Genomic DNA, 13,615 nt, shown 5'->3' on the forward strand with positions numbered 1-13,615 from the left:
CCATTTCTTTTTATAGCTCATTTTGCAGATAAGGAAACAGAGGCAGACAGGGTTAGTTCAGGGTCACCAGGTAGTAAATGTCTGAGACCAAATTTGAACTTAGGAAGATGAGTCTTCCTGAGTCCATGTGCTGCACTAGCCACTGTGCCACCTAGGAAACCCCTTTATTAATGTAGATCTATCCATTGACCTATAATTTAGAGTCTTAGAGAGTTACTTGGCATACAAAGTTTAAGTGATCGTTCAACCAATATATATATGTACGTATTAAGGAGATGCTGACATAGAACTTGGGTAGTCCTTTGCTATATTGATTCTTGACTAATTTTGACCTAATCTGGTCAAAAAGCAAATGAGATCATTATAGTATTATTTGCCTTTAGTGATTTCCAAGCAGACTCTTTGTGATTAGTTCATTGCTTTCTATTGGTAATGAAACCATCCCTTTACTCATTCATTTTAGAACCTTACCAGAATTTGATGCCAAGGTTTCCATTATATGATGTGAAGAGCACAGTGCCCCCTATTGTAGAGCTTGACATTTGTCTGTCCCTCTTTCTGAATTACTTTCCCATCTTCTACGGGTGTTCAAAAATCACCCTCATTGAATCCATAGAAACTACACACGTCACGCATTTTCTTAGATTTTAGAAAGTGGCTCAGTCTGAAGAAGGCTGGATGCTGCTCTTTCCATCTTCTTACTTAAATATATATAATTATGAGGTGTTATTATTTTATCTAAGAGCTAACTCAGATAACATGAATAAACAGTGATTGAAAACAAAGTAAAGTAAATGGGTTATGCCTCTTCTTGACTGCAATCTAATATCTATATGAAACAGAGAGAGAGAGAGAGAGAGAGAGAGAGAGAGAGAGACGGATGGAAAGGGAGAGACAGAGAGACAGAGACAGAGAAAGATAGAAAGATACAGAGAGTGTCAGAGAGACAGAGAGAGAGATTCTAAGGAAATGGGGGTGATCACTACAGTATGAAGTTAGCTTAGGAAGTAGAGCTTGGAATTAGATAACAGAAGTGACATTATAATTGCAGATCAGGAGAAGTGGATCATATAGATTTCATTGAGCTTTAGAACTAGAAAGGAAGAGAGGCAGTCAGTAGTAATTAGAGAGCCATCCTGAAAACTTGGTTTCAAGTCCTGCCTCTGGCACATACTTGCTCTGTGACTTTGGGCAAATAACCTAACTTCTCAGAGTTCCTGATAAGTCACTAAAAATGCCGACAATGTTTACTGATTAAAAGAGTTTCCTCACAACAATGTTCCTTATATCAGTTCAGTTTCCTATCTAGAGCCCAAAGGGATGTTATACAATTATCTAGTTCAGCCTTGGCCTTATATAGACTAAAAATCTGAGGCTTAGGGGTGTTAAATAACTTCATTAGGTCACAAGGATAGAAAGTGGCAAGGTTTAGATATGAATCCCAGTTTAGAGACCTTTTCACAACATACTGCTTTCCCCCCAACTAATGCATCCTATGGTCATTTGATCTCTCTCAGCCTCTGTTTTCCCATCTGTAAAATGGGAATACTGCCTGAGTTACCTGCCTCATGGGAATATTGTGAAGTTCAGCTATGAAAACAGAAGTGAAGGCACCATGAAAGCATAATGTATTACTCTGCTTATCTTTTGAGCACAAGAATCTATCTCAACAACAGAAGAGGAATAATGTGTTTGGCAGATGTCCACATTGTTAAATAATGAGTCAAAGCTACATTAAGCTGAGCAGTAATAATGAAATTATTTTAATAATTTGCACGCACATGTGCTATGTATGTCCTTATGCCGAGTATGTGGAGGAGCTGCTGCATTTCTTGCCAACCTTTCAGGCTCAAGATGAAGTCCAACCTTTCACTGAAGCCTTGTAGTAGCGGGGGCAGGGGATACCAGACCTCCATTAGCTCTATGGAAGTTCTTTCTCTTCTTCCCTTCCCCCCTCAGAGATTTATTTATTCATTTGTATTGGCGGCACTAATGGGGCTTCAGCTTGGAATGGGCTGGTGGCCAGCATGCTGTTCCAAATGGAGGGTGTAATATATTGTTTCCTGAAGGATGACATCTGGGGGAAGGAGGGAGGGAAGGAGATGGGCTACTGAGGTCTGCCCTAATTGAACACCTAGTGAACAAGATGGATGGTCCCTCTGGGTGGGGGGCAATTAGAAAACCAAGTAGCATGGAGAAAGAAAAAATAGAAGAGGAAGAGGAGAAAGATTCATAGAGGAGAGAGTCAAGGGGGGTTAAAGTATCAGTGCAGGGCAGCACAGGCAAGAGTTGCTCAATTCCGCTAGGAAAGTAGAGGATAGAGAAAGATTTGGTGATGCTCCATAGCTTAAAATCATGTAGACAAGGTGGGGAAGTTAGGCAAGGTGTCATATTGGGGGCCCCAAAAGGTTTCTTCTTGACCCTAGAAGATCTCTGACCTTCTATACTCACTTAAGCCAGTAATTATGCTAGTGGAATTTAATCTTTTAGTCTAAGGCTGAACTCTATTTAAAAGTAAAGTCACACTCATGAAAAAGGAAGCTATCCACCCCCAGAGAAAGAACTGTTGGAGTAGGAATGCAGATGAAAGCATGCAACTTTTCTCTTGTTTATTTAGATATTTGATATGGAGTTTTGGCAGGCTGTAAAAATATTAATAACATTTTTTGATAGCTACTATATTCAGAGTACTCTGATAAAGGTTAGGGGAGACATATATTTTGATGAGACATGATTCCTGCCCTCATTGAGCCTATAGGCTATGTTACTTGACCAAAATGACAGTAATAGTTAATAGTGGGAATGAAAGCAGTCATTCTTGGATTGTTGGCACATACTTTTGGCTTCAGATCCTCAAATTTTAATGAATTTTCAGCATAATTTCCAGCTAAAGATGAACATAAAAGCCCATCAAAAACCCTAGAAATCAAAACTCAAATTCTTAAGGATTAATCTAAAGCTTCTAGGGTTATAGCCAGACCTAACACACAAGTTTCCAGAAAAGAGGAAAAGGTAAAAGGAGAAAAGTGTAGCTGCCTTTGGCTGCTTTGCTCCATATAGTGAGAAGGAGAAAGAGGAGGCAGACCAGCTGCTGGTTGCTCTGCTACCAGGAAAGGAGCCAAGATGGAGGAATTCACCTTTCATTGGTTTCACGAGGAATGTTTCTCTATTCTTCAAGTTATCAGGGGCAATAAAGTATTCCTTAAAAGAGTTTGAAGTAGGTCTTACTTCAATGTGAAAGTCATGAAGGAAAATTACCTGAAGAATCACAAGGGGATGTTGGTCTATGTCAAGAATCATAGAATTTGAGACTTGGCAGGGACCTCAGTAGCCATATAATTTGATTCAGACATGAAAGAAATCTCCATTATAGATTACCTGAAGAAGGGTCAGATGTTGAATGATGGCATATTGTCATACCTAAGAGAAAGGGAAGAAGAAAAATAACCACTGACCTTGAGACTTTTTCCAAAGAAAAAGGAGCTAAATGCTTAGAGAAGGAAACAGTTGTTTTTCTCCAAGGAATATGAATCCACGGGTACTATCAGAAGAGAGAACAAATAGTAAAGGTCAGGGGTAAAAGGGACAAGTAGTGGTAGTTGTTAACTTCCTGATGATGGATACTGAAGTGTCTAAATTAGGTGACTGACCCTCACTTTTTTGTGATTCACAGGGACAGAAATAATGCTATCAAAAGGAACCTAGAAATTGTTGCTAAAGATTACAAAGTCTTGGCAGGAAACTAAAATTTGTAAGGGCAATTTAAGGAAGTCCTTCAAGCTTGGTCTTAATCTCCGCTGCCAAACAAAAGTGAGGAATTTAGAGTAGATAAATAGATCTTGGCAGTGACTACCTGATTATGAAAATGGTATCTGAGAATTAGCTTTGGATTTTTGGGCCACAGTTAAAAATACAGGAAGGATAGACACTTGGCCAGGGAAGGAATATGCCTAATATGGTAAGAGAGTATTTGTCTCAAGTCCTACAATTCTAATCAAAAGGGCTTTAAAAGTCAAAGGGAAATGGGAAGAAGGAAATAGGATTCAAAATCCAAGAAAGGGGACTTTAAAAAAAATTATTTCAACAGATAGCTACAGAAGTGTACCAAGCATGGTTAGCAAGCAACATGAAGTAAAGATACTAATTCAGAGAAACACATTTAGCTGTGTAGACAGACTTCTAAGGTCATTGTAGAACAAGGGCATATTCTATCAAAAACAAGAGGAGAACTTGTAATACAATATGCCAAAAATGATATAGCCTACAACCAAGGATAACTTACTCTATAAACTAAGTACAGTTAATCCTCAACTTTTTCTAAGGTAATGTTTCTTAAAAACAATACAAAGGTTAAAAATGTGAGTGTTAATAATTGAACCTATTGGAAATAAAGAGTTAGGTTCTTGTGACCACCAAAAATTATAATCTTTTGCTAGAGACTGCTGAAAATACAATTTTCTGCATACAATTCTTAATAACAAAACATTAATTCCAACAATATGCACTTTTCCCTAATATAGTAATCATGAAATAATCCATAAAATGCAAGAGAGAAGAGAGATTGAGAGGGGCAGGGATGGAGATGTCTGAAGAACCTCAGGTTAAAAAGGGGAAATCTGTTATCTCTAATCTCCCTTTGGAGAATGGGATATTCCCTCTCAAGAGCTGCTGAGAAAGTAAGGGTGATCACCACCTCATTTACCCATGATCTTAACCACTTAACTGTTGTTCCAAATTTCTCTAATTTCCTTACTGAACACCTGAAAGATTACATAATCACTTTTTAGAGCAGATTCACAAACATTTTTATAAACACTTTCCCTCTTTTTGCAGATATGAACTTGTGCATTACTATTCATATGTGTAAGATTGCCAACAGAAAGTAAAAATGAGGTTACTAATAAAGTCAAGGGAATGTTTGAAGATGTGAAAGCTAAACACGAAAATGTTGAAGATTAACTCTATAATCCTATAGAGGAAAAGATGGATTTTTAATGTAATAGAAGACTCAATTAAAAAAACGTATCTTCCATCTTAAAATCAATATTAAGTATCAGTGCCAAGAAAGATGAGTAGTAAAAGCTAGTTGATTGGGGTTAAGTGACTTGCCCAGGGGCACACAGCTAGGAATATCTGAGGTCAAGTTCAATTATTTTTTGACAGAAAGACTGGAGCTAAATAGAAACTTTGAAATGGAAACCTAAGAGTTAAGATATATTTGAATCATTTCCTTACATATCTTAAAAAAGAGACCTTTATCAGAAAATTCTTTTTGGAAAGATTTTCTCTGCCCTCTAGTAGCCAGATGCCCTTCTAATTTCAGTATCATTGGCTTTATTTGTGGAAAAATGTGTAAATTTTATATAATCAATTTTTATTTCTCTTCTCCTGACCTTCTTGATTTCCTTACCCAAAGCCCACTTATAGATTTTAACATGTCTTTCTTTCCTTTTAAACTCCTCTTTGAGCTCCATTCCTCATGTTTAAATTTTGTTTTACTTTTGACTAATCTGTCCCTAACTCTACCCTCTCTCTTATGACCATTATCCTTTCACCTCACTTCTCTGTTCATCTGTTAAATAGAATATACTCATATCTGTGCATTTATTAATTTTTCTTCCTTTTTAAAAAAAGAGAATCAAAACATGTAAAAACCACTTCCAATCCTGTCTTTTTGTTATTGTTCAGTTGTGTCCAACTCTTCATGATCCAATGGATTTTTGGCAAAGATGCTAGAGTGGTTTGTCATTTTCTTCTCCATTGTGTTCCCATTTTACAGAAGAGAAACTGAGGCAAATAGGGATTGAATGACTAGCTCAGGGTCACACAGCTAGTAAGTGTCTGAGTTTGGATTTCAACTCAGAGTTCCCTGCCTCTAGGTTCTGTGCTCTATTCATTATACCACATAGCTGCCTTATTATCTATCATGTTAGGTTCCCTTCAATGACCCCTAATGATACTAGAGTTTTGATGGGATCATCAACTCCCCCAATAGAAGATAAGCACTTTTTTTTGTTTAGTCCTTTATTTTTAATTCAAATTTAACTTTTTATATTTTCCTTTACTCCTTCATTTGTATTTCAGAGTCTTTACCTTGTTTCTGTTTTTTTTCATTAGGAATGTTTGGAAGTCCTCTATTTCATTAAAAATTCATTTTCCCTCGATAGATCATACTGTTTTTATAAGGCCAATTATTCTTGGAATATTATTTTTAATGTTAATTTTATTTTATTTAGTCAATTTAAAACATTATTCCTTGGTTACAAGAATCATATTCTTTCCCTCCTTCCCCTACCCCATGCTTCCCATAGCCAACACACAATTCCACTGTGTATTATATGTATTCTTGATCAGAATCTATTTCCATGTTGTTGATGTTTGCACTAAGACGTTCATTTAGAGTCTATATCCCCAATCTTATCCCCCTCAACCCATGTAATCAAGCAGTTGTTTTTCTTCTGTTTTTCTACTCCCACAACTTTCCTCTGAATGTGGATAGTGTTCTTTCTCATAGATCCCTCAGGGTTGTTCAGGATCACTGCATTGCCACTAATGGAGAAGTCCATTATATTCGATTGTACCACAGTGTATCAGTCTCTGTGTATAATGTTCTCCTGGTTCTGCTCCTCTCACTCTGCATCACTTCCTGGAAGTGCCCCTCACTCACATGCTGGCTATGACTCTGGCTCTGACTCTAGGGTGGGGGAGGATAGATCAGCTCATGTTTTGGTGGAAGCTTTTTCACCCCCTTATAGTGTGGAAATGCCAAAATGCTGTGCCCTACTATAGAGTCCTTTCCTTCATATGAATTTTTTTTTTGGTCTTTTGAGGTAGTCTATATTGGTAGGTGGTAAGGAGAAGAAAAGTTCTGTGTCTAGATTGCTGCCATGTTTTCCTGGAAGTCATTCTTGGAATATTATATTTAAAGTTCTCCACTTTTTATGATAGCTTCTAAATCTTGTGCAATTCTAATTGTGCTCCTTTCTTTTGTTTGAATTATTTTTTTCTTTGACCTGGAAACTCTGGGTTTGGAATATAATATTTCTTAAAGTTTTCATTTTGGATTTATTTTTGGGGATGATTGAAGAATTCTTCCTATTTTCACTTTACTTGCTAGCTTTCATCTATCTTGGTAGTTTTTCATGGTTTCTTGAAATATGATATCTAGGATATTTTAACATTTTCCATATATATATATATATATATATATATATACATTTCTGTTTCTTCAGTCTTTTTACTTGGTTTTAATATTTTTGGTTGTGTCCCAGAGTCTATTTGGCCCACTCTAATTTTCAAGATGTCTGTTGGTTGGATAAGGTTTTTGTACCTTTTGTGCTGTCTTAGTGACTATTATGTTTTTTTAGATTCATTGCTTTTCTGGTTTGTTGTTGCATGCACAATTAATTCATCTGTATTTTCTTTCTTTTTATTGATGAAAGTGATTGGAGATATAGTAGATTTTCCCCTCAAGGCTTCCTTGGATGCATCCCCAATACTTTTATATGCTACTGCATTGTTATATTCTTTGATAGAAGTATCTATTCTTTCTATCCTTTGGCTTATTTTATTAACTTATTTTGTCTCCATTCAGGTTTAAATTCTTTATTTTATTTAAAGACCTTTTTTGATTATAGTTTTTATTTTGTGATCAGTAATGGGCTTTTTCTGCTTTTATGCAATTATTTTTAAGACTTATGTCATATCAATAATTTGTCATTATAAAGGTATACACTGCTAAGAAATATGCAGAAATACAGATGTAGTATAAACAAATGTAAAATATATCCATATATTTATATAAATATAAAATATGTTTTCTAGTCCCTTCCAGTAATTACCACGGCTCTCTCATATATTACCATCCTAAATTTTTTAAAGTCCTTAACCTCTTCCTTGTTTATCTTTTGGTTATATTTATCTAGGTATGAAAGAGGTCCCTAGTTATTACAGTTTTAACTGTCCATTTCTCTCTTTAATTTTATTACATTTTCCTTTAAGTATTTCAGTCTTAAGCTGTTCAACACACATATTAAATATTGACTTTATTTCACTGTTCATGATGTCTTTTAGAATAATGTAGTTTTTTTCTGTTTATCTGTTATATCTGTATCCATTTTAGATTAAGATATATACCTCTACTTTTTTCTACTAAAGAAATTCTTTGTATTCTGTATACTATATAAAATTCTTTATATACTGTGTTTGATCATGATTATGGCAATTTTTTTTTCCTTTTTGTTCCTGAGAGGAGATTGAAGACAGGGAGAGGTCAGAAACACACAGCTAGGTGGCCCAGTGGGCAGAATGTGGAACCTGGAGCTGGGAAGACTCATCTTCCTGAGTTTAAATCTGGCTTTAAACATTTACTAGCTGGTGTGATCTTGGGCAATTCACTTTTATTTATTTATTTAATTATTCATTCATTCATTTATTTATGTTTTTAAATTTTATTTAATTAGGAGAATTTTTCCATGGTTACATGATTCATGTTCTTTCCCTCCCCACCTTCCACCCCCCTCCCATAGCCAACAAGCAATTCCATTGGTTTTACATGTGTCATTGATCAAGAACTATTTCCATATTATTGATATTTGCACTAGAGTGATCGTTTAGAGATTATATTCCCAATCATATCCCCATCAACTCATGTGATCAAGAAGTTGTTTTTCTTCTGTGTTTCTACTCCCAGATTTCTTCCTTTGGATGTGGATATAGTGTTCTTTCTCATATGTACCTAAGAATTGTTCTGGATCATTGCATTGCTACTAGTAGAGAAGTTCATTACATTTTATTGTACCACAGTGTATCAGTCTCTGTGTATAATGTTCTCCTGGTTCTTCTCCTCTCACACTGCCTCAATTCCTGGAGGTCATTCCAGTTCACATGGAATTCCTCCAGTTCATTATTCCTTTGAGAGAATTTTATCACCAAAAAATACCATAATTTGTTTAGCCATTCCCCAAATGAAGGGCATCCCTTCATTTTCCAATTCTTTGCCACCACAAAGAGTGAGGCTATAAATATTTTTGTATAAGTTTTTTTTTTTCAGGCAATTCACTTAACCCTATTTGCCTCAATGTCCTCATGGCAAATCACTCTAGTACTACTAAGAAAACCCCAAATGGGGTCATGAAGACACAATTGAACAACAAAAAGAATGACAAAGAAAAGTTGGAAATAGTCTGAGATACCTTTAAGAACTTGGTTGAAAAGATTTCAAAGAATTCAAAGAAAGAATAACCATGATTCCGACATCAACCTATGCAGAATGGGAAGACCTCATCAATGAATTTCAGAAGACACAAGGGAAAAAAAAAGTTGATTAAGGAGGAAAAAAAGGATTTGTTTAATAAGACTAATGTGGATGCACAGGTAGCTCAAGCAATACATCTTATAAAAGGACAAGAACAGGAGTCAGACAGGGCAGGTTGCAAAGGATGAGTAAAAAGTGTTTATTCCATGGCAAGCATTATGCTAATGATTGAAGATTTTACATATAGGAAAACAAGATAGTCACTGATTTGAAAGAGCACATATTTTAAGGTATGAAGACAATACATAAAGGGGAGATAGAAATAAGATAGAAATCAGGGTGGGCGAGAATGCACACAACCATATGGTCTAGAAATGTCCAAGATGTGATGTGGAATCCTGTTTGCAAATAAGATGAAGTGAAGGTGGCCAAGATAATTCAGGCAGAGCATTAGGTTCAAACAGGAGAGGGATGTCTAGAAGATGAGAATGATGGCCAGAAGGCAGAAGGCATTGTTTAGGAATGTCTGAAACCTGATGTGGACTGGTTTGGTGCAAGATAAGGGAAAAGAATTTGGGTATGATTGCATGATATTTGATAAATCCAGAGACTCCAATGGGACAATAATTCCCTATTAAAAATTTCTAGGAAAACTAGAATGGCTGAACAGAAATTAGATTTAGACTAACAACTTACACTATATTTTTCAATAAGTTCCAAATGGGAACATGATCATGAATATAAACTTGAGCAGAAAGGAGGGGAACACCTTCACAACTATGGATAGGAGAATAGTTTGTTATCAAACAAGAAATAAAGATGATTATAAAAACCAAAAATGACATTTTGGGTTACATAAAAATGAAACGATTTCAAACAAGCATAAATTCAATGAGAATATAAAGGGAATTAATGAGAAAACAATTTCTGAAGTTAATTTTTCTGGAAAAGGTCTGATATATAATATATATATGTAGAGAATTTATACAAATATTTAAGAATAATAACCATTCTCTAAAACTGAAAAATGCAATCTATCAAGAACAATATGGAAAATATTCTAAATAACTAATAAGTAAATAAATATAATGATGTTCAGTCATTTACAATTGTGCTCAATTCTTCATGACCCCATTTGGGAGTTTTCTTATCAATGATATTGAAGTGGTTTTCCATTTCCTTCTCCAGTTTATTTTTACGGATGGGGAAACTGAGGTAAACAGGGTTAAATGATTTGCCCAGTTTCACAAGACTAATATCTGAGGCCAAATTTGAACTTGGGAAGCTGAGCCTTCCTGATTTAAGGCCTGACACTTTATCAATTGTGCCATCTAACTGCAAAATAATATAAATTAAAAAAGCTCTAAAATTTTACCTCATTCCTATCAGACTGGTGAGGATAACAAAAGATGAAAATGGCAATTATTGGTGAGAATATTGAAGGACGGGCATATCCATGTACTAGTGGAGGGGCTTTGAATTGTTCCAATTTGTTCCATTCTGGAGAGAAATTTGTAATTATATTCCCATACTAACTAAATTATGTATAACTTTGTACCTAGTTATTCAACAACTGTGCATATATACTCAAAGAAATACAAGATAGAGGGAAAGGTACCATAAGTAATAAACATATATATATATCATAATTTTTTTTGTAGAAAAGAAATAGAATCATATGTCTCTGTGTGTGATTGTGTGTTTACACAAGAGCACATGTATGCATAAGTTGTGGAATAAACACATTATGAAATATGAATATTATATAATACTTTTCTCATTCAAAATGATGAAAGGAATAGATTCAGCAAAGTCCTGAAAGACTTGTATGAACTGATTCAGAGTAAATTCATCTGAACAAGGAAAACAATTTAATGACTCTAACATTATAAAGGACAACAATTTTGCAGGACTTAAGAACTCTAATCTTAAATTAAACTGATCAGTGATACCTTCAGAAAACTGATGAAGCAGCATTTTCTCATCCCTTATACTAGATGTGACAGAGAGCGGTATAAGTCATAATTTTAAAGTCATACTTTTAAATAAGTCATACTTTTAAAAAACCCTTACCTTTTGTCTTAGAATTGATACTAAGAATCAGTTACAAGGCAGAAGAGTACTAAGAGATAGGAAATGCGGGTTAAGTGACTTGCTTAGGATCACAGAGGAAATATCTGTGGTCAGATTTGGATGAATGACCTCCCATCTCTGGGTCTGGTGCTCTATCCACTGGACCACCTACTTGCCCCAAGACATATATTTTTTCAATGTAATAAATGGGTTTTGTTTTGTTTTGTTTTACCATACTTATTTGTTGGAGAAAAAGCTACTGTGGATAACGCATTCTGGATGTATTAAGATGTTAAATGGGGACAAAAGAAGAAAAGAAAAAAATCATCAAAAATGTTAAAGAAAAATACACAGAAGAGAGCAAAATTTAAAAAGGGATATTGAATCAGGACAATTTTACTCATTATCTTATTAAATTTATTATCTACTAAATAAAACATAAATGTAGTAGAAGTTCAGAATTTCATATTCAACTCTCCCTTTTCTGTTCTTCTTTGTGTAATGAAATGTTCATATTTGTTGAGGTAATAATAAATGGGACAATTGAAAAATGAATATGGAGGCAACATATTAGAGGGGAAATAGTTTCCTTAGAAGTTCGAGAACCTGGTTTGAAATCCTTCTCTGACACTTCCTACCTACATGATTTTGGACAAGCCACTTGAAGTCTCTGGGCTTCAGATTCTTCATCTGTAAAGCTCTAGGCTGTGGTTAGGACTAGATTTTTTTCTGAGGTTTCTTTTAGTTCTAGATCTGGAATCTTGTATGATCCTATGAATGGTTATTGTAGCAGGAGTAGTACATGATAACTTGGTATCTAATTGAAAGGAGACTTGAATATCAGAATTTACTCCACAGATAAAAGTCATCTATTAAAAATGGTTATCAGGAGAGTGACAACATGAAAGAGCACACTTTCTCTTCTCCCCCAATATGGTATTTTTTTTATTAATATACAGGTAGAAAAGGAATTGGGAATTGTGTCGTCTGGAGTGCCACAAAATATTGAAAATTTACTTCATTCCCATTCAAGAGTTCTCCATTAATAACTCACTAAATAGGGCAACTAGTTGGCTTATTGGATTGAGTGCTAGATCTAGAACTAGGAGGTTCTGGGTTCAAATCTGTTCTTAGACACTTCTTAGCTATGTGACCCTGGGCAAGTCACTTAACCCTCAATTACTTTGCCTTTGTTGCTCTTCTGTATTAGAATTCATACTAAGCAACAGTGGACCATCAGATGAACTAATCATGTGAGCAGGTATTTCTTTTAAAAATTTCAGCATTGAGACACTTATAAAATATTTTCTTTCCTGAATAAATTTGGATTTAGGCCTAGTTCCAGAATCTATTATCTAAAAATATTGAATGCAAATCTCTTAATGGCAAGTATTCTATATCATAAAGATTTTTTAAAAATCATATGTAGAGGGACAGCTAGATGATTCATCAGATTGAGAACCAGACCCAGAGATGAGAGGTTCTGGGTTCAGATTTGGCCTCAGACACTTACTAGTTGTGTGACCCTGGATAAGTCACTTAACCCTTATTGACTTAACCCTTATCACTCTTCTTTGCAACCAATTCGCAGTATTGAATCTAAGATGGAAGAGAGGGGTTTAAAAACATAACTCACTACACATTTGTTTCACTGTCCTAAAATTTTCCTATCTACGCCATTATTTTATATTAGCAGGCTGACTGGGTGACCACTTACTAACCTCTGATGGGGGAAAACTGAGGACTAGAGAAATTATGGACTTTCCTAGTGTTACATAATTAGGAAAGAGAGAGCTTTCATCTTTGAATTAGTGTGGTCATGTGAAAAGATTTATTCAAATACTACCTCTATAATATACTATAATATAATACGATCTGTGCAACCCAGGTAAGTCACAACTTCTCTGATCCTCATTTTTGCTCTAATCTAAAGTTAGGGGGTTGTACTCTAACCTAACAGAATCACAGAATTTGAGGGTTGTAATGGATCTCAGGAGCATTTGAGACCAAATTATATGTGGAGGAATCCTCACTATATCAGAGCTAACAAGTAGTTTGCCCAATTTCAGCTTAAAGAAGAAAGATCTCTTCTTGTGTTGAGGCAGCACATTTCACTGGATTAGCCCTAATTGTTAGAATTTTTTTTTTCAAATGAAGTTTTTATCAAACCAAAATTTACCTTTTCCCAACTTCATCCATTGTTCATGGTTCCATCCTCTGGTCAAACAGAATAAATTAAATTCTCCTCTATGTGGAGTCTTTTCTATCTCTAAATCTATGACCCTT

Source organism: Monodelphis domestica, chromosome 5 (assembly GCF_027887165.1).
Source record: "Monodelphis domestica isolate mMonDom1 chromosome 5, mMonDom1.pri, whole genome shotgun sequence".
NCBI classification, from domain to species: Eukaryota; Metazoa; Chordata; class Mammalia; order Didelphimorphia; family Didelphidae; genus Monodelphis; species Monodelphis domestica.